The 22,656-nt window shown below is 40.1% G+C and overlaps 1 protein-coding gene across 3 annotated transcripts in view; it reads left to right on the top strand.

Moving 5' to 3' along the window:
- The window catches only part of jing (AE binding protein 2 jing), a 339,310-nt gene that overhangs the window by 275,496 nt on the left and 41,158 nt on the right, over nt 1-22,656 (top strand). The gene's annotated exons all lie outside the window — the stretch shown is intronic.

Raw genomic sequence — 22,656 nt, 5'->3', positions numbered from 1 at the left:
TACCGCGTCGACAATATCTTCCTTATGAGGACACCCCCCTTGCAGTCCTCAGACCGGAATTCTGGCAGGTTTAAATATGTTTCGACTGTTTAGCACTAGCATTTGTGCTGCTGACAAGCTACTTGCGGACCTTGTTCCTACATCTAATCTTGTCACAAATAGCTGTGGTTTGCGCGGTAGACCTGAACTTGCTATCGAACATTACACCCAATATTTTGGGGTGGTTAGTGTTTCGAATCAGAACATCATCGACCTATATATATATGGGAGCCTCATTTCAGACGTCCTTGAGCTGAACAGTGTGACAGTAGATTTGGCGGCGAATATTTTCCTGTTCCACAGATGGAAGAATAGCTATAAGCCCACTATGAAGATATTTAGGGGTCGATTATGGATAGGAACTCTACCGTAGTTGCGTTGCCAGATGAGAAAATCATACAATTAAAATAACTGAAACGACAGAAATGTTTGTCAAGTCCATTCAATATCAGTGTTTTGAACCTTCAGCCGTTAATTTAATTATTAAATTTGCTGTCTATTATTAAATTTGCTGTCGGCCACGCAATTGGAGTTGGGTTGCTATCCATAATCGACCCCATAACCTGTCACATATGCCATCGGCGATAGGACCCGATGCCAAGAACGTACAACCCTCCACATACATTACGACTTCTGTGCCGTATGAAGGGTGTGAAATTTCAGAAAGGTAAAGGTTAAACGGTTTCGGAGATATCTCCCCTCCGTGGGGAACTTTCTGTTTCACTCTGCGGACTAGCCTCCACAAATATAGTTGATAATCCGACGTTTCAAGTACGACTGGGGGCCAAAAATCTCCCCAATGTCCTCGAAGAGCTTGGCATGGTATCGCAGGCCTTCTTTATGTTAAGACTGTTCGGACGCTCGGTCTGTTTCGGTTCATTACTTGACTAATATGTGTGGATATGACGTATAATGCTGTGGGTAGTACTGGGCATTTTCCGGAATCGATCCTGATGTCAGGCAACTTCTCATAATGGTGAGGAGTAATGCCTCTAAAATCTATCCTGCTGACAACATGCGATTCCATTCTGCTGGCATCCTTACCTGGCTTAAGCAGGGGCACCAAACTGCCAATTTTATAGGCATGAAGATGCTGTTTCCTTGCCTGGCTTCAGCAGGGGTACCTATCTGCCAATTTTCCAGGTATGAATAAGCCGTTGTGGTGCTGCGCATTTTCCACAATCCGTGCTGATGGAGAACTAGTGCCTCTAGAATCTTTTCTACTGGCGACAGGAAAGAAATTTACCTGTCCGATTCGCCTCGGCTGGCATCCTTGTCTACATCCACCCTACCAACTTTCCAAGCTTTTGGTACAATATGGATGGCTAACGACAATTTAGGGGCACTTATAAAATACTAGACTTTGGGTTAAGTATGCATTACCATTGAGATTCCCTATGGACCCAATGCTTTAGATAATTTCGCGTTTCGGATGACGTCCGCAGCATAGCTTATTATAAATTGTAGCTTTGGAGGTACCTCCTCAGTTCTTATACGACGTAGCAGAGAAGTGCACCGTAAACGGCATAGCAGAGGAGTGTTCCTCTACCTATCACTCTCCGGTGCTCTATAAACTGCCGATTAATGTAACACGCACACCTCTTCGAATCTGTCACTGTAACGCCGTTGAAAGTGACAGCCATTCTATCATCCTTCTTTTCCGGATTCGAGAGAGATTTAACCGTTGTCCACAATTTACTCAGTCCTGTACCAGTGTTGCATTGCTTCAGGTGGCCTATCCACTTTTCCACCTTTGCGCCTGTGTTGACTTCAAGAATAAGTTTCCTAGTTCCTGATGACTTCAAGAGGAAGTTTTCTGACTCGTTGGTCTTCGGATATGACAAAGATAATCGCCCTTGTTTGCTAGTCCCGTCGCTTCTGTTGGGAATTTTGGTATAATTTCCTCGGGTATTAAAGCAGCAGGTATGTAGAGCGGTTGCAGCTGTGTCCCGGAAAATTCTCTCAGCTACCCAAGGATCTGAGGGACTAGACAGCTAACTAAAGCAGAGATGGGTAAATTCTCTGAATACTTGCCAATCGACTTTTCCATATTTCAGAAATGTACGGCGGTCAGAGGTTATTAAATCGACCACTCGATTTAATAACCTCTAACAGAGACCATGGTTGGAGTATCGTGGTGGCCGAGGTTACACCCAAATCGCGGGGAAAGTCTTTGGCCAGAATGTGAAGTTATATTATCAACCGGCTGTCTGAGCCATAGAATTGTGATTTAGATGGCGAACACAATTGGTGCCACACTAAAGTTTACGAGTCGTTGGTTGGTCGCTTGTAATCAGCCCAGTGTTTTCTGAACACCGTGGGGTTCAATCACTTTCAACACGTCATATCTGTACCTCTCTGGTAATTTCCTTGGGTGAAATGGCAAAATTCATTATCTGCATTGAAGTCTCCTAGCATTCCGTCAAACAATGTTACCATCGCGACGTTGCAAATTACAGGTAAAGGTGAGCTTTATTTCTTGGATCGCGGCGTCCAGTATATTTATCTGACTCTTAAAGTTTAAAATTTCGCTGACATTGTTACGGACACTTATGCAAATTAATTGCACCATTCTGATGCGTTGAACAACAACACGGGACATATGATGGATGCTGCATTTGTTGTCGTTGCGGAGGCCGCCGGGGCGTCTTATATTTCAACGACGAAGTTGTCAACGCGCTGAGAGATGTTCAAGCACAGCAAGCAGCAACATAACTCATATGACAGTAGTTCTGGAGACGGCTAAGGCCTGATCAGCATCGAAAGGGCACCCATACCCAAAAATATCGATTACATTACACCGATAGTGTCATGTAATGGATGCGGATTTAGCACACGGATCAACCAGATCCATGACCCGGGATTTTTCTCTATCCCGGCACGGACCAAAAGAGCACGGACCAGGCATTCTGGGATATATTGCCGCTCCCATGATAAAAAACACATAACTGTTGAGATGACGATCCCTAATCGAAGATTCCTCTGAGTAAATCCGATACATAGAACCGATCGCCCTTTTATAGAAGCCTTGTGGTTCACATTGCTTTTGTAGAGCATATTAATCTCTGAAATTATATTTCTGACCAAATTTTGGTCAGACCTACCCGTCTAAACAATTTCGGAAATAGTTCCAAGTTCCATTCGATTTTCGTAAAAGATTTTTCGCTCATTTCGTTCAAATATCGTTCCAAATTTGGAGCGAAATATCAGCAATAAATTTCTCTTCGAATAACCCAATGTTTCCTTCCGATTTCAATACAAATTCGGAATGAAATCAATTCAATTTCCGACATTTCATACAAATTTCGTTAAGATTTCGGATCCGCAATGAAAATAAAATTCGTAATGTTTTCGTTACGAATTCCTAACGATTTGTTTGCTGTTTTTACAAATGTTATTCTCCTTACCTCTATTAGATGTCTATCGAACATCAGTAGGTGACAAATTATTTGCCGAGCTTCGAAAGCTATAATCCTCTTAATAACATTTTCATTTAATCTACTCTATGAATTATACTCCATCAACAAAATTGTCATGAGTTTATGCCATGAAGAGAGGATAGGGTTTTACACACATTACAACGCCTACCACCTCCTACCTATACCCATACCCATAACATATGGCGACTTCATGCCCATGCCCGACGAGAACAACAACATACTTACAATTTAATAAAATATATTATTATGGGACATAATAAACATAAAAGCAGCAACAGTTATAATGTTGCCAAATAAATTTTACGTTTTTCTGTTCGTTCATTCATTCGCCTGGTGTGTTATGACTGGCTGCCAATAAAACTTGAAACGGCAGTAGTAGAAGGAACATTCATTGCTGACTGACGGACTGACTGACTCGAGGTGGTTTGGGTTGGGTTCTAATATTTGTGGCATGTGGCAGAAGATGACGGACGGACGGGGTAGTACACGGTGTAACAACTGACTGTACGTACGACTTGGCCCCGCCAACATGTAGTCAGTCATTTAATGTTTGGTTTTTTTTATGTGGAATGGTGCTACGTGATAAATTGTGCAATCGCCAAGTTTTCTGAGCATGATCGACCAACCGACCAGAAAACGGAGATAGTAACAGGAAAAGTCACTACTTCAACTACAACAACTATTAATGGCAGTTAAAATACTCCGCAAATAGTTTGTGACCTTATCGCAAATAAGTTTTTGGTTCTGATGCCATAGTATGCTTGGAAATAAGTCAAAAAGAGAAAGGCAAGGGAGTCTGTTAAATTAAAGTGGATGTCTCCAAAAAAACTTTGCCATTAACTAACTACCTAACAAATCGAAACTTCTAACTCGTGTAACCTTATGAAAATTTGGTTTATTGTTTGGCCTCCTGGAATCCTTATAATTTAATCTGCCCGGAGGCTAGCTACAGTTGTGTAATCATTTACTTTGATTTGGCTAAACACTTTTCACGTTTGTTTCCCTTAAGGGCCTCTTAAGTATTTCCATCAACAAAACAGGGTCCATTCACTCATTCTTCGCTTCTCGATTTGGCTGCCCCCTCTCCGCTCTTCATCATACACTACTGCATCTGCTGCCTATGACACAGCAACAACTTTCATGGCAACGCCAGCCAGCCAACCAACCAGCCAGCTAACTAACTACACCATGTAAAGAGTATTTATAACTCGAAATGGCTTTAGGGGTGGATTGACCCATTCATGGGCTTCGAATGGAATTGAATGGGAACAAACGAATGAAATAACTCACATATCTGTAATTTTATTAACTAATGGGAATAGCATCAACACCAATGGCCCGGAGGGGGCAACAAAATCTACTTGCACACTGACTGACAAACTCACGTACCAACATCACAGACAGGCTGGCTGACTGACTCACTCTACGGCACATACAACATACTAGCATACAGGCGCATTCACACATCTATACACGCTTATCAATCGACCCTTTGCCTTTGATTTGAGGTTTTGTTTCGATCAACCATCAACCCTGTTTTTGCTGTTCAAATATTTCACACTGTCGGAGTTTTCCGTGCTTTCCTCTCATACGAACACAGCAAATGAATGAAAGACCGACAGACGAACAAGCGAGCGGTCGGACGGACGGACATACAGACATTATTGTTATGATATGCGTTGGCATTTCAATTACTTTTCCATTTACTGCCATTTACTTGTTTTTTTGTTGTTCTTGTTGTTTGAATAATGCCTGGGCCCTTATCCATATCCATACCATCGTGCCATGCTTCATCATCATAGAGCAGTTCCGGACCACACGCTTTTTCAATCGCATACACACACTGTCACATGTGTACGATATCAGCCTAAGAACTTTTAAATTTCTTGTGTTGTTGTGTTTTTTCATCATTTGGCTTCTTTAAAGGCAACACAACAACATTCCCAACACTTGAGTTGTAGTTGGAGAAGAAGAAGAAATTTGCCTTAGCTTTTTTTGTTTTTATAGCGACGACCTTTTGTGACATAATTTTTCCCACAATTAAAGCGATACTTGAGAATTTATGAAGTGAATAGGAAGTATGCATGAATTTATATTCTTCTGTGTGTCTGTGTGTACGTGTTTTGTATTTGTTCCCATGTGTGTTCGGAAAGCTTTAAGCTTCTATAGAAATATTTGTTTTTCATAAACATTTTATTAAATTATCGCACACCTTTTAATTTTTGTGTGTGAATTTAAAATTGGGAAAAAGTAGTCTTTCTCAGGACACTCAAGGGGAGAAGGAATAGACATAATTCAATGTGAATTACAGGAATAGAACAAATGTGCATTTGAAATGTCTCACTGTAGAATCATCCTTTCATTCAGAAATGGTCTATAGAAGCACCGTTTCTTTTAGAAAGGGTCTATAAAAGCACCCTTTCTTTCAGATAGGGCCTATAGAAGCATCCTTTCTTTTAGAAAGGGCCTATAGAAGCAGCCTTTCTTTTAGAAAGGGCCTACAGAAGCAGCCTTTCTTTCAGAAAGGATTTATAGAATCACCCTTTCTTTCAGAAAGGATTTATAGAATCACCCTTTCTTTAAGAAACCGTCTACAGAAGCACCCTTTCATTCAGAAAGGGTCTATAGAAGCACCCTTTCATTCAGAAAGGGTCTATAGAAGCACCCTTTCATTCAGAAAGGGTCTATAGAAGCACCCTTTCATTCAGAAAGGGTCTATAGAAGCACCCTTTCATTCAGAAAGGGTCTATAGAAGCACCCTTTCATTCAGAAAGGGTCTATAGAAGCACCCTTTCATTCAGAAAGGGTCTATAGAAGCACCCTTTCATTCAGAAAGGGTCTATAGAAGCACCCTTTCATTCAGAAAGGGTCTATAGAAGCACCCTTTCATTCAGAAAGGGTCTATAGAAGCACCCTTTCATTCAGAAAGGGTCTATAGAAGCACCCTTTCATTCAGAAAGGGTCTATAGAAGCACCCTTTCATTCAGAAAGGGTCTATAGAAGCACCCTTTCATTCAGAAAGGGTCTATAGAAGCACCCTTTCATTCAGAAAGGGTCTATAGAAGCACCCTTTCATTCAGAAAGGGTCTATAGAAGCACCCTTTCATTCAGAAAGGGTCTATAGAAGCACCCTTTCATTCAGAAAGGGTCTATAGAAGCACCCTTTCATTCAGAAAGGGTCTATAGAAGCACCCTTTCATTCAGAAAGGGTCTATAGAAGCACCCCTTCATTCAGAAAGGGTCTATAGAAGCACCCTTTCATTCAGAAAGGGTCTATAGAAGCACCCTTTCATTCAGAAAGGGTCTATAAAAGCACCCTTTCATTCAGAAAGGGTCTATAAAAGCACCCTTTCATTCAGAAAGGGTCTATAGAAGCACCCTTTCATTCAGAAAGGGTCTATAGAAGCACCCTTTCATTCAGAAAGGGTCTATAGAAGCACCCTTTCATTCAGAAAGGGTCTATAGAAGCACCCTTTCATTCAGAAAGGGTCTATAGAAGCACCCTTTCATTCAGAAAGGGTCTATAGAAGCACCCTTTCATTCAGAAAGGGTCTATAGAAGCACCCTTTCATTCAGAAAGGGTCTATAGAAGCACCCTTTCATTCAGAAAGGGTCTATAGAAGCACCCTTTCATTCAGAAAGGGTCTATAGAAGCACCCTTTCATTCAGAAAGGGTCTATAGAAGCACCCTTTCATTCAGAAAGGGTCTATAGAAGCACCCTTTCATTCAGAAAGGGTCTATAGAAGCACCCTTTCATTCAGAAAGGGTCTATAGAAGCACCCTTTCATTCAGAAAGGGTCTATAGAAGCACCCTTTCATTCAGAAAGGGTCTATAGAAGCACCCTTTCATTCAGAAAGGGTCTATAGAAGCACCCTTTCATTCAGAAAGGGTCTATAGAAGCACCCTTTCATTCAGAAAGGGTCTATAGAAGCACCCTTTCATTCAGAAAGGGTCTATAGAAGCACCCCTTCATTCAGAAAGGGTCTATAGAAGCACCCTTTCATTCAGAAAGGGTCTATAGAAGCACCCTTTCATTCAGAAAGGGTCTATAAAAGCACCCTTTCATTCAGAAAGGGTCTATAAAAGCACCCTTTCATTCAGAAAGGGTCTATAGAAGCACCCTTTCATTTAGAAAGGGTCTATAGAAGCACCCTTTCATTCAGAAAGGGTCTATAGAAGCACCCTTTCATTCAGAAAGGGTCTATAGAAGCACCCTTTCATTCAGAAAGGGTCTATAGAAGCACCCTTTCATTCAGAAAGGGTCTATAGAAGCACCCTTTCATTCAGAAAGGGTCTTTTGAAGCACCCTTTCATTCAGAAAGGGTCTATAGAAGCACCCTTTCATTCAGAAAGGGTCTTTTGAAGCACCCTTTCATTCAGAAAGGGTCTATAGAAGCACCCTTTCATTCAGAAAGGGTCTATAGAAGCACCCTTTCATTCAGAAAGGGTCTATAGAAGCACCCTTTCATTCAGAAAGGGTCTATAGAAGCACCCTTTCATTCAGAAAGGGTCTATCTATAGAAGCACCCTTTCATTCAGAAAGGGTCTATAGAAGCACCCTTTCATTCAGAAAGGGTCTATAGAAGCACCCTTTCATTCAGAAAGGGTCTATAGAAGCACCCTTTCATTCAGAAAGGGTCTATAGAAGCACCCTTTCATTCAGAAAGGGTCTTTTGAAGCACCCTTTCATTCAGAAAGGGTCTATAGAAGCACCCTTTCATTCAGAAAGGGTCTATAGAAGCACCCTTTCTTTCAAAAAGGGTCTATAGAAGCACCCTTTCATTCAGAAAGGGTCTATAGAAGCACCCTTTCATTCAGAAAGGGTCTATAGAAGCACCCTTTCATTCAGAAAGGGTCTATAGAAGCACCCTTTCTTTCAAAAAGGGTCTATAGAAGCACCCTTTCATTCAGAAAGGGTCTATAGAAGCACCCTTTCATTCAGAAAGGGTCTATAGAAGCACCCTTTTATTCAGAAAGGGTCTATAGAAGCACCCTTTCTTTCAAAAAGGGTCTTTTGAAGCACCCTTTCATTCAGAAAGGGTCTATAGAAGCACCCTTTCATTCAGAAAGGGTCTATAGAAGCACCCTTTCATTCAGAAAGGGTATATAGAAGCACCCTTTCATTCAGAAAGGGTCTATAGAAGCACCCTTTCATTCAGAAAGGGTCTATAGAAGCACCCTTTCATTCAGAAAGGGTCTATAGAAGCACCCTTTCATTCAGAAAGGGTCTATAGAAGCACCCTTTCTTTCAAAAAGGGTCTATAGAAGCACCCTTTCATTCAGAAAGGGTCTATAGAAGCACCCTTTCATTCAGAAAGGGTCTATAGAAGCACCCTTTCATTCAGAAAGGGTCTATAGAAGCACCCTTTCTTTCAAAAAGGGTCTATAGAAGCACCCTTTCATTCAGAAAGGGTCTATAGAAGCACCCTTTCATTCAGAAAGGGTCTATAGAAGCACCCTTTTATTCAGAAAGGGTCTATAGAAGCACCCTTTCTTTCAAAAAGGGTCTATAGAAGCACCTTTTCTTTCAGAAGGGGTCTATAGAAGCACCCTTTCATTCAGAAGGGGTTTATAGAAGCACCCTTTCTTTTAAATAGGGCCTATAGAAGCAACCTTTCATTCAGAAAGGGCATATAGAAGTACCCTTTCTTTTAGAAAGGGCCTATAGAAGCAGTCTTTCTTTAAGAAAGGGCCTATAGAAGCAGCCTCTCTACCAGAAAGGCCCTATAGAAGCACCCTTTCGCTTAGAAAGGGTCTATAGAAGCATCATTTCTTCCAGATAGGGTCTTTAGAAGCACCCTTTCTTCAAGATAAGGTCTTAGAAACACCCTTTCTTCCAGATAGGGTCTTTAGAAGAACCCTTTCTTTTAGATAGGGTATTTATAAGCACCATTTTTCCAGATAGGGTTTAGAAGCACGATTTCTTCCAAATAGGGTGTTTAGGGGCACTCTTTCTTCCACATAGGGTGTTTAGGGCACCCTTTTTTCCAAAATAATCTATAGAAACACCCTTTCTTCCAAAAGAGTCTACAGAAGTACCCCTTTCTTCCCCTTTGCGTCGTTTTGAAATTTTTGTTGTTTAAAATCTCCTTTGCCACACTTTATAAAGATTCCCTTCCAGAATAAACACCACTCGAAGTGTCCTTTTATGAATAAATAATTTGATGGATAACAAAATTCAATTGAAATTTTAATGACGCGAATTGAACCTCCTTAAAGTGGTGTTTTGGTAGATTAAACACCCGATGAAAGCATTTTGCCGAACAAAAGCGGCGAAGGGTTGGGTGAGGTGATAATTTGTGCGCTGGCGCAGCTTATCTTTTGCATTCAGAGAACAAGACAAACGAATAGTGCAATGATAAGAAATGAAAGAACCGTTTTCCGAAAAAAGTTTAAAAAATTATTTTGTTGTTATAACAAAGGATTTTTTGGGTATAATTCCATTGCCTTTGTTGTTGCTGTTCATCATCTTCTTCGTATTTTTGTGATGGTGCTGCACAAAAGTGTTGTGTGTTTTTTTGTTGTTATTGCTGTTTCATTATGTTAATGATTCTTCATTTTGTGGAAGAAGAATGCTTTTGTTTTGCTCAGGCCTTTGTGTCAGTTGGCCATCAGGCATCACACAGCCATCTTTTGCAGACTCACCCAGTTTTGCTGGATGTGTTTGCCCATCATTATTTCCAAAAACAAAGTGTGTGTGTGTGAGGATATTAAACCTCATATTCCAATATTTGTTCCTCATAAATCCGCTAAAGCTGAAATTAAAGCTATGACGAAAGTTTTTTTTAAGTCTTTCGTTAAAAAATCCAAAAACAACAACAACAGACAATAATGGAAAGTCGGATGGTGTTTTGTAATAAATGAGACGCGTGCCATAGTTTTCGGTGTTTTCCTTTTGTTTTTGTTATTTGGGGTGAAGTTTAAGTTTGAAATGTTGTTGTTGTTGAGTTCCAAAAAGCGGCATTGGGTCTTTTGTTATTGTTTCAGTTTCATTAGTTTTTTTTCTGAAAAGAGTTATTTAAAAAAGAGTCTTCTCAACCCAGAGATGAAACAGCAGCAGCAGCATGCTTTAGACCACGTGTCATCCTCCATCCAGTTAACATCTTTGTTTGCTCCATGGATTTGTTCGGTTTTCCATTTCTGTTCCCATTTTAATTGTTAAGCTGAGTATGCCTATGTCTGTTTGTGTGTGTTTTCGGGATTAAGTGTGCTCGCGTTTTTTATCTGTGTCAGTTATTTGTCAAAGGATAAGTGGAAGCTTTTCAAAATCTATTTGACATAATACACATAATACAAACTAAACTAACAACAAGAATAAAGTTGTCAGCTCATGTAGGTAGATCATGAGATTCAGATTTTTCTTCAAAAGTCGGTGTTGGAATAGTGAAGGTAGCAGGGTGTCATAAAAAGATGGATTTCAAACGCTGCACAGCATTTCTATGGAAGATTTCGTACCATGTTCGTTTTCGCCAGTTGGACTCGGCGATAGGAAAGCATCCAGTTTAATTCATATTTTGCTGATAAGCTCCCTTCTATAGGCGTTCTATAAATATAAGACATTTAATGGGGCTTCTGAAGACAGAAGACTTTTTTGAGGTCTTCTGAAGGTAGAGACAGATTATCTCTGGATAGAAAACCTTCTGGAAGAAATAATGCTTCTATATAGTCTTTCTGGAAGAAATGGAGCTTATATAGACCATTCTGTAGACCTTTTTTCGAAGAAAGGGTGCTTCTGTAGACCTTTCTGAAAGAAAGTGTGCTTCTATAGTCCCATTCTGAAAGAGAGGGTGCATCTATAGACATTTTCTGAAATAAAGTGGTCTTCTACAGAACTTTTCTGAAAGAAAGAGGGCTTCTATAGATCCTTCCTCAAAAAATGGGTGCTTCTATAGATGGCTCTGAAAGAAAGGACGCTTCTATAGACCGAGTGCTTCTTTATACCATTAGACCCTTCTAAACGAATGGTGTGCTTCTATAGACACTTTCTGGAAGAAAAGGTGTTTCTACGGACACTTTCTGGTAGAAAATGTGTTTCTATAGACACTTTGTGGAAGAAAAGTTGCTTCAATAGACCCTTCTGAAAGGGTGCTTCTATAGACCCTTTCTGAAAGAAAGCGTGCTTCTACAGACTCTTTCTGAATGAAAGGGTGCTTCTATGGACCCTTTCTGAAAGAAAGGTTGCTTCTATCGACCCTTTTTCGAAATAAAGGGTGGTTCTATAGACCCTTTCTGAAATAAAGGGTGCTTCTATAGACCCTGTCAGAAAGAAAGGGTGCTTCTATAGACCCTGTCAGAAAGAAAGGGTGCTTCTATAGACCCTGTCAGAAAGAAAGGGTGCTTCTATAGACCCTGTCAGAAAGAAAGGGTGCTTCTATAGACCCTGTCAGAAAGAAAGGGTGCTTCTATAGACCCTGTCAGAAAGAAAGGGTGCTTCTATAGACCCTGTCAGAAAGAAAGGGTGCTTCTATAGACCCTGTCAGAAAGAAAGGGTGCTTCTATAGACCCTGTCAGAAAGAAAGGGTGCTACTATAGACCCTGTCAGAAAGAAAGGGTGCTTCTATAGACCCTGTCAGAAAGAAAGGGTGCTTCTATAGACCCTGTCAGAAAGAAAGGGTGCTTCTATAGACCCTGTCAGAAAGAAAGGGTGCTTCTATAGACCCTGTCAGAAAGAAAGGGTGCTTCTATAGACCCTGTCAGAAAGAAAGGGTGCTTCTATAGACCCTGTCAGAAAGAAAGGGTGCTTCTATAGACCCTGTCAGAAAGAAAGGGTGCTTCCATAGACCCTGTCAGAAAGAAAGGGTGCTTCTATAGACCCTGTCAGAAAGAAAGGGTGCTTCTATAGACCCTGTCAGAAAGAAAGGGTGCTTCTATAGACCCTGTCAGAAAGAAAGGGTGCTACTATAGACCCTGTCAGAAAGAAAGGGTGCTTCTATAGACCCTGTCAGAAAGAAAGGGTGCTTCTATAGACCCTGTCAGAAAGAAAGGGTGCTTCTATAGACCCTGTCAGAAAGAAAGGGTGCTACTATAGACCCTGTCAGAAAGAAAGGGTGCTTCTATAGACCCTGTCAGAAAGAAAGGGTGCTTCTATAGACCCTGTCAGAAAGAAAGGGTGCTTCTATAGACCCTGTCAGAAAGAAAGGGTGCTTCTATAGACCCTGTCAGAAAGAAAGGGTGCTACTATAGACCCTGTCAGAAAGAAAGGGTGCTTCTATAGACCCTGTCAGAAAGAAAGGGTGCTTCTATAGACCCTGTCAGAAAGAAAGGGTGCTTCTATAGACCCTGTCAGAAAGAAAGGGTGCTACTATAGACCCTGTCAGAAAGAAAGGGTGCTTCTATAGACCCTGTCAGAAAGAAAGGGTGCTTCTATAGACCCTGTCAGAAAGAAAGGGTGCTTCTATAGACCCTGTCAGAAAGAAAGGGTGCTTCTATAGACCCTGTCAGAAAGAAAGGGTGCTTCTATAGACCCTGTCAGAAAGAAAGGGTGCTTCTATAGACCCTGTCAGAAAGAAAGGGTGCTTCTATAGACCCTGTCAGAAAGAAAGGGTGCTTCCATAGACCCTGTCAGAAAGAAAGGGTGCTTCTATAGACCCTGTCAGAAAGAAAGGGTGCTTCTATAGACCCTGTCAGAAAGAAAGGGTGCTTCTATAGACCCTGTCAGAAAGAAAGGGTGCTACTATAGACCCTGTCAGAAAGAAAGGGTGCTTCTATAGACCCTGTCAGAAAGAAAGGGTGCTTCTATAGACCCTGTCAGAAAGAAAGGGTGCTTCTATAGACCCTGTCAGAAAGAAAGGGTGCTACTATAGACCCTGTCAGAAAGAAAGGGTGCTTCTATAGACCCTGTCAGAAAGAAAGGGTGCTTCTATAGACCCTGTCAGAAAGAAAGGGTGCTTCTATAGACCCTGTCAGAAAGAAAGGGTGCTTCTATAGACCCTGTCAGAAAGAAAGGGTGCTTCTATAGACCCTGTCAGAAAGAAAGGGTGCTTCTATAGACCCTGTCAGAAAGAAAGGGTGCTTCTATAGACCCTGTCAGAAAGAAAGGGTGCTTCCATAGACCCTGTCAGAAAGAAAGGGTGCTTCTATAGACCCTGTCAGAAAGAAAGGGTGCTTCTATAGACCCTGTCAGAAAGAAAGGGTGCTTCTATAGACCCTGTCAGAAAGAAAGGGTGCTTCTATAGACCCTGTCAGAAAGAAAGGGTGCTTCTATAGACCCTGTCAGAAAGAAAGGGTGCTTCTATAGACCCTGTCAGAAAGAAAGGGTGCTTCTATAGACCCTGTCAGAAAGAAAGGGTGCTTCTATAGACCCTGTCAGAAAGAAAGGGTGCTTCTATAGACCCTGTCAGAAAGAAAGGGTGCTTCTATAGACCCTGTCAGAAAGAAAGGTTGCTTCTATAGACCCTGTCAGAAATAAAGGGTGCTTCTATAGACCCTGTCAGAAAGAAAGGGTGCTTCTATAGACCCTATCAGAAAGAAAGGGTGCTTCTATAGACCCTATCAGAAAGAAAGGGTGCTTCTATAGACCCTGTCAGAAAGAAAGGGTGCTTCTATAGACCCTGTCAGAAAGAAAGGGTGCTTCTATAGTCCCTGTCAGAAAGAAAGGGTGCTTCTATAGACCCTGTCAGAAAGAAAGGGTGCTTCTATAGACCCTGTCAGAAAGAAAGTGTGCTTCTATAGACCCTGTCAGAAAGAAAGGGTGCTTCTATAGACCCTCTCAGAAAGAAAGGGTGCTTCTATAGACCCTGTCAGAAAGAAAGGGTGCTTCTATAGACCCTGTCAGAAAGAAAGGGTGCTTCTATAGACCCTGTCAGAAAGAAAGGGTGCTTCTATAGACCCTGTCAGAAAGAAAGGGTGCTTCTATAGACCCTGTCAGAAAGAAAGGGTGCTTCTATAGACCCTGTCAGAAAAAAGGGTGCTTCTATAGACCCTGTCAGAAAAAAGGGTGCTTCTATAGACCCTGTCAGAAAGAAAGGGTGCTTCTATAGGGTGCTTCTCTCACCCTTTCTGAATGAAAAGATGCTTCTTTGGACCCTTTCTAAACGAAAGGGTGCTTCTATGGATCCTTTCCGAACGAAAAGGTGCTTTTTGGACCCTCCCAGAAAGAAAGTGTGCTTCTTTGGACCCTTTCTGAAAGAGTGCTTCTATGAACCCTTTCTAAACGAAAGGGTGCTTTTCTGGACCCTTTCTGAACGAAAGGGTGCTTTTTTGGACCCTTTCTCAAAGAAAGGGTGCTTCTTTGGACCCTCTCAGGAAGAAAGGGTGCTTCTTTGGACCCTCTCAGGAAGAAAGGGTGCTTCTCTCACCCTTTCTGAATAAAAGGATGTTTCTTCGGACCCTCTCAGGAAGAAAGGATGTTTCTTTGGACCCTCTCAGGAAGAAAGAGTGTTTCTTTGGACACTCTCAGGAAGAAAGGGTGTTTCTCTCACCCTTTCTGAATAAAAGGATGTTTCTTTGGACCCTTTCTAAAAGAAAGGGTGTTTCTTTGGACCCTTTTTTAAAAGAAATGGTGTTTCTTTTGACCCTTTCTAAAAGACAGGGTGTTTATTTGGACCCTTTCTAAAAGATAGGCTGTTTCTTTCAAAACTTTCTTCCGTGGAAAAACCTTATACAGGTCTTATTTAAATAGAACGGTGTTTTGATTTTCCTGGCGCCTTGGTACTTCGATGTCCAAACTGTCGGAAATATTTTTCATATCAAATTTTCTATTTTGCAGCAATACTTTCCCAAATAAATAAACAATGCCATGTAATGTTTATCTGAAAACTTCATAACTTTGCTATGATTGGAAACATTTGTGTGTGACTATTGGACCTCGTGCTTAGATCTTTTTGATTGTTTTTATGCCATACTTTTATTTTTGAAGGCAACAAAACCTAACGCAATAACAGTTTTGTTTTGTCTGTTATCAAAACAAGAACGGCACTAAACTAAAGCTAACCAATCAGCCAGCCAGGGAACCAAACGACGCACAGAGGGGAAACATAGGCCTAAAGTTGCTCAAAACTCAAAATATGAAAATCGTTTTTTATGAAAAAAATGTTGATAAACGGCAACCAGACTCTTTTCTACATTTGCTATAACCATCCTCGACTTTGTAAGATTAACCAATCCAATGCAGCAGTCGATTGAACTCAGCCATACTGAAAACAAAAAGTAAATTTCCGAAAACTAAGAAATTAGGTGAACATTAAAATGACATTATTTTCGCGAAAATTTACATTTTTCAAGATTTATTGTTTTTGTACAGTCTCCGAACAAGATTAGCATTTAAAATTTTCAGATTGATTTTACATCTTTGTTCTTTAATAATGGTGATACATATCCTCTTTATGAAAATTTTTTATGATAATTTTTAAGATTACTACAATTTCAATAGTGAAAAAGTCTATTTCCCCGTCGTTTCCCGACCATAGTTTCTTCTAATGTTTTATGCGCTTGATTCTCAAATATCAAATTCAATCATAAAAAATTGCGCATATTTGCGCCATTCCGAAAAAAATCTAATTTTTCTTAACTAAAATAGGAAATATTTTTTTATGGAATTGCAAGGTTTACTCACACTAAATTTTGTTCCGCCTTATAACCGGGGCTCTTATTTATCTGACTAAACCAACACCTATTGTTTGCATTATTCAGAAACATTCGCGGCTTTTCTCATGTGAATTGAGAAAAATTTAATTTAAGTAAGTTTCAAAAAATAAAATTTGAATGAAATATATGTATATGGGACTATATATACATCTGTGCCGATTTGTTTGAAAATTGGCTCAATGTTTTTTTAGGCTAGTTCAGGTTGCATGTGTCAAATTTCAGTGATTTTGGTGAATTTTTATCTCATATCAGATGCGAATATATATGGAAGCTGCATCCAAATCTGGACCGATTTTCATTATTTTCTATAGAATTAATCCTGGTACAGAAAATATGCTTTGTGCAAAATTTTACATCAATCCGACTGTAAATGAGCTTTCTAGGGCTTTTGATCAACTTTTAACACACATTTCCCCTCTGTGCGACGACGAAGACCACCACATTGTCGACGACTAGGAAGAACAAACACATTTCACCGGATGGACTCAAACATGGAGTGTGATTCTCATAATGTAACATGTGTGCACACTCACTCAGAGGCCAGTCATCAAAGCAAAAGCTGCTACATGGTGCATGTGCAACAAAACACAGGCAGCACTAATTGAATTTAAATGCAACATAAAGTGGGTGACGACGACGGCGATGAATTGTGTCTAGAGATTGGAGAGGGAGAAGTATGGGGAAATTAAAGATTCATAATTTTATGTGGCTCGTCATCTCCACACACTCAGTAATACTCCAACTCTCATTCTGGGAATTTTACAAACTTTGGAAACATTGGCAAGCCAAATGGTATTGAAGCAGAATATAACCAAAAGGAACAGTGGCAACTGTAAATTAGCACCTCTCCAAAACAAAACGAACAGAACCAAGTTGAATGCCACACACTCATTGTGTACTCCACTGTTGATGATGCTGTGAGTTGGAGATTTTCCTCCCTTAGCGAAAAAACTTGTGTGTATATTTGCCAAATGACCTGCTTTCAGAGGGTGATTTGTTTTTTGAAAGTGCTGTTGCTCTATGCTCTTCTACACTAATGTGGATCACAAACATACTTATTTTCGGCAAGGACACGCCAACCACCCCAATACCCATCAAAAAAACCAAAAAAATACATATATATACCACCACCATCCTCAAAGCTGTCATTTGTCACCCTTCTGTAACAAATATGATTTTGACTTGAGATTGCAAACGAGAAGGTAGGAGTTAAAGCCCTAATGGGAAATTATCAATTTAACCCTGTAGTTTTCTGTGACAAGGGTTCTTGGTGGCACAGTGCAGTGAAGGGATTGGTGGAAAATTGAAAAATAAACGTTTTTGACAGATACAGATCAAATTATGTGATAGATCTTCAAATTTGTTCCAAAAATCTACGACCAGGCCCTTTCTCAAGAAAAGTGTGCTTCTATAGGCCCTTTCTGGAAGAAAGCGTGCTTCTTTAGACCCTTTAAGAAAGAAAGGGTAATTTTGTAGAGCCTTTATGAAATAAAAAGTGCTTCTATAGACCCTTCCTGAAAGAAAGTTGTTTCTATAGAATCTTTCAGGAAGAGAGGGTACCATTAAAAACCGTTTCTGGAAGAAAGGGTGCTTCCAAAGGCCCTTTCTGGAAGAAAGGTGCTTCTTAAGGCCCTTTCGGAAAGAAAGGGTGCTCCTAAAGACTGGAAGAAAGGGAGCTTCTAAAGGTCATTTTTGGAAGAAAGGGTTCTCTTAAGTGCTTCTAAAGTTCCTTCCTGAAAAAGGTTGTTCCTAAATGCCCTTTCTGAAATGAAGGGTGCTTCAAAAAGCCCTCTCTGGAAGAAAGGGTGCTCCTAAATGCACTTTCTGGACGAAAGGGTGCTTCTAAAGGCCCTCTCTGGAAGAAACGGTGCTCTTAAATGCCCTTTCTGGAAAAATGGTGTTCTTAATTGACCTCTCTGGAAGAAAGGTTGCTCCTAAATGTCCTTTCTGAAATAAAGGGTGCTTCTAAAACCGTTTTTGGAAGAAAGGGTGCTCTTAAATGCCCTTTCTTGAAGAAAGGGTGCTTCTAAAGGCCTTCCTGCAATAAAGTGATCTTCTATAGTTCCTTTCTGGAAGAAAGGGCGCTTCTATAGGCCCTTTCTGCAAGAAAGTGCTCTTCTATAGTCCCTTACTGTTTTAAAGGGAGCTTCAAAAGGCTCTTTCTGGAAAAAGGGTGCTCATAAAGGCCCTTTCTTGATGAAAGGTTGCTTTTCAAGGCCCTTTCTGGATGAAAGGGTGCTTCTATAGACCCTTTCTGCAAGAAAGTGCTCTTCTATAGTCCCCTACCGTTATAAAGGGAGCTTCTAAAGACCCTTCCTGAAAGAAAGGGTGCCGTTATTGACACTTTCTGAAAGATCGGGTGCCTTATTGACCCTTTCTGGTACTCCTTTCTGAAATAAAGGGTGCTTCTATAAATCCTTTCTGAAATAAAGGGTGCTTCTAAAAGCCTTTTCTGGGAGAAAGGTTTGCTTCTAAAGGCCTTTTCTGGGAGAAAGGGGTGCTTCTAAAGGCCCTTTCTGGAAGAAATGGTGCTCTTAAATGCCCTTTCTGGTAGAAGGGTGCTCTTAAATGCCCTTTCTGGAAGAAAAGGTGCTTCTATAGACCCTTTCTGCAAGAAAGTGCTCTTCTAGAGTCCCCTACTGTTATAAAAGGTGCTTCTAAGGACCCTTTGTGAAGGAAAGGGTGCCGTTATTGACACTTTCTGAAAGAAAGGGTGTCTTATTGACCCTTTCTGGGAGAAAGGGTGCTTCTATAGAACATTTCTGAAAGAAAGAGGCTTCTAAAGAACCTAAATGAAAGAAAGAGTGCTTCTAAAGACCCTTTCTGAAAGAAATTAACTTAGACCCTTTCCGAACAAATGTGTGCGATTTCTCTCTTTTTATACCCTCAGCATACGGACAAAATGTGCCTCATCGAAATAATATGTATGTTTGGACGAAATGTGTTTCAGACAATTTGGAGTTGATTTAGCCATGTCCGTCCGTCAGTCTGTCTGGCTGGAGCGCACGATAACACTCGAACGGATGAACCGATTCGGTCCAAAATTTGGCTTTAGTAATATTTTTTCTAAACTTAGTTTAAGTTCGAAGATGGGTTATATCGGTCCACTCCTTCCGGTAACTCCCCCACAAAACTTCGGAAATGTTCGGAAAATTTGTGCGCACGATAACTCTTGAAGGGAGTAACCGATTTGGACCATACTTTGCAAATCATGAAATTTCTACTAGACTTAGATGGGGTTCCAATATCGACTCAATCGGTCCACTCCTTCGGGTACCTCCCACACAAAATTTTGAAAAAGTTCTGTTTATGACCTGCTTTTTGAATCGCTTTGATTTTTGTTGTAGCAACTTCTATTTACTGTTCCCTATACGTCGGTACAAGTTTCATCAGGGGCAAGTCCATACTTCCTGCGAAAATAGCCTGAAAGTTGAAAAAACCCCTATGACACCATGTGTAGTGGTTGGAGCGCAAGATAACTCTCGAACGGATCTGCCAATTCGGTCCAATATTTGGTTTTTGTAATATTTTGTCCAAACTTAGTTTAAGTTCAAAGATAGGCCATATCAGTCCACTCCGTTAGGTACCTCCCCCTCAAGAGTTCAATAATGTTCGGAAAAATTGTGCGCATGATAACTCTTGAAGGGAGTGACCGATTTGGTCCATACTTTACACATCCTGTTATATCTACCAAATATATATTAGGTTCGAATATGGACTTTATTTGTCCACTCCTTCGGGCACCTCCCACACAACATTTTGGATAAGTTCACTTTAAGACCTACTCTGGAATCACTTTGATTTTTGTTGAAGCAACTTTCATTCGCTGCCTCAATTACGACGGTAAAAGTTTTTTTAGGGGCAACTCCATAATTCTTTAGAAAACAGCCCGAAAGGTTTAAAACCCCTCTATGGCACCATGTAGTGGCTGGAGAGCACGACAACTCTCAAACCAAATACTGAGTTGATCCACACTTTTCATATCGTAATATTTAGATGAAATTCGAAGATGGTGCTTGTAGTTCCACTCCATCCGGTACCTCTCCCACAAAAATTCGAAAATATTCGCTAAAATGGTACGCGCGATATCTCATAAACAGAGGAATCTGGTTAAGGTTCCACTAGAGGATCCTTTGAAATTTTTTACCTAGTGGTTCTGTTTACAGCGATATCATGATTTTCGTAGGTATGTACATGCTTCCTGATATAATGGCCCAACCTCTGAATTATCTGGTGACCAACTGAAACGACAGGTGGTCGCGATATCTATCGAGGGGAATGACACCAAAATAAGACCTACTTGCAAAATGGACTATGTCGGTCCATTCCTTTACCTTCCCCGCAAAACTTTTTGAGCTTCTAGCCAAATCCATATTTTGTCGGTTCACACGCCCAAAATTTTGAAAATATTTGAAATATTTGAGATAGGTTTTTGGGAAAAAAGTGTTTCAATTCACACAGGCTGAGGGTATATCACTGTCGCATAGCCGACTGATCCTTTTTTACTTGTTTTAAACACTGTTCCCCATGATGCTTCGACGAATCTGTGTTTTTTGTGAGCAACACTCACCATTTGGTGGAGGGTTGTTAACATCAACATAAGTAGCCCCGAAACGCTGAAAAGAAGAAATCACAGAATCCCTTGGCCACCAGAGAAAATGCAAGATAAAAAATCCCCCTCCCCTCTCTTGCCAAACAACTTCCCCTCTTCCCAAAATGAAATGCATTTGACTTGAATAACAAAACCTACAATTGTCAATAAGTGTGTTAGTGAGTGAGTCGACCGGTCGACGACGACGCTGGCTGTTGTTGTTTGCATTGTCATTATATCGTGGGAGAGAGGAACACATGTTCATGTAGGCGTTCCATGTTTCAATTTCCACCATTGTTGTTTTTGTTGTCAGCCAAGAATCTTCTTTTATTGTTGCCTTGACCGTGGTATAGATTGTTTTGTTTTATTGGACTTAGGGTTAATCCACTTCACATTAGTGAAGTGAAACAACCCCGGGTTAGTAGTACATTTATTGCAATAGCATATTTGTTGTTGTTGTTGTGGATTTCATCTCAATATGATGCATGTGCCTGGCGCAAGGTACCTTCCGCATCATTGTTATTTTGCACTGAATGAAGGTAATACTTTTGGCCTTATCCTAACAACATCTGTTTAATTTCGTAGCAAATTAGATTAGCATAACAATCATTTGGGATTTCATACCATCATCTACTCTGAAATGGAAATACAGACATACTTTTTTTGGAAATTTAACAATTTCATATTCATGGGTTCGATGAGGGCAATTTTTCTTATTTTTATTTTTTTCGATGACTATCAAATATAGCAGTTCTATCTGGACAGATAATCTTATCAGTAAATTTGTATAATAATTTGTTACAATTTTTTAAATCCACTAAAAAATGTCTTCAGTTCTTCTGTCTTTAGGACAGCTTGAACAGAAGACTTTAGTTCATAGAAGTCTGTAAAAGGCTCTGTTTATAGTGATATTGGACAATTTCGTTCATCGACCTTTTTCGCTCTGTTCACTAAAAGGAACCAGGGGGCTCAATTCTGTTTCTATGCAAATGTGAAATCCAGTTTTTTATAAAGAAAATAAATGTCAAATGTTCAAATTGTCATAGACAAGAATTCTGTCCCAGATCGTTCATTGCGTTCGTTAAATTTCACTGACCTCGTTGAACCTAATAAACTAGAAGGTAGACATGTATGACCAAGAGGAACTAAATGAACGAGATAATCTATATGAACGATACAACGAATGAGTTGGATATGGTTCCGTCCGTCCATTTCATGCAATCGTCGTTCCATTGAAGTAGTTTCATCATGAACGACACAACTCTAATTTATAGTTGAGTGTTTCTACGGAAGTGTTAAATGAAATTTTTTATAAAGAAAATAAATGTCAAATGAAATAAGTTATAAAGAAAATATTTTTCATTTCACATTTTCATAGAACAAGAATACAGCCCCAGGTCTTTCATTTCGTTCGTTGGCTCATTTTCGTTCAATATGAAATTTCACTGATCTGAAGAACATATATTCACTAATTTAACCTAACAAACTAGAAGGTGTATATGAACAAGAAAAGCAAAATTAAGGAGATAATCTAAATGAACGATATAAACGAATGAGATGAATATGGTTCCGTTGGCTTCTTTCACGGATTCGTACCTTTGAACTAGTTCGTTCATGAACGACACGACATTAATTTATAGTTTCGTTTAAAGATCTTCTGTGCATTGAAGAATCATAGTTCTTCTATCAACGGAAGACCAATTGAAGATTTTCCATCAATAAAAGGTCTATGGATGATCTTCTCTCTGTTGAAGGCCTTCGGCTATTGCAGATCTATGAACATGTTTCAGTTCATTTGATAGAAGATCTGAAGAACGCCGTCTAATCATAAACATTTGTAGTTGGTCTGTTTACTATAGAAGATCTATAGAAGGGTCAGTATCCATAGACCTCTTAAAGGTCTTCTATAGAAAATCTTCTGTCAATAGAATGACGAATATTTTGTAGTAGACCGATAGGAAGCCCGTAAGCTATAACAATTCTTCTATCCATCGGAGAC

The sequence above is a fragment of the Musca autumnalis genome, unplaced genomic scaffold (assembly GCF_047663935.1).
Source record: "Musca autumnalis isolate F117 unplaced genomic scaffold, ASM4766393v1 scaffold_5, whole genome shotgun sequence".
In the NCBI taxonomy this organism is placed as follows: domain Eukaryota; kingdom Metazoa; phylum Arthropoda; class Insecta; order Diptera; family Muscidae; genus Musca; species Musca autumnalis.
The sequence above is the reverse complement of the archived record's forward strand: the minus strand, read 5'-3'. Positions and strand labels throughout refer to the sequence as shown.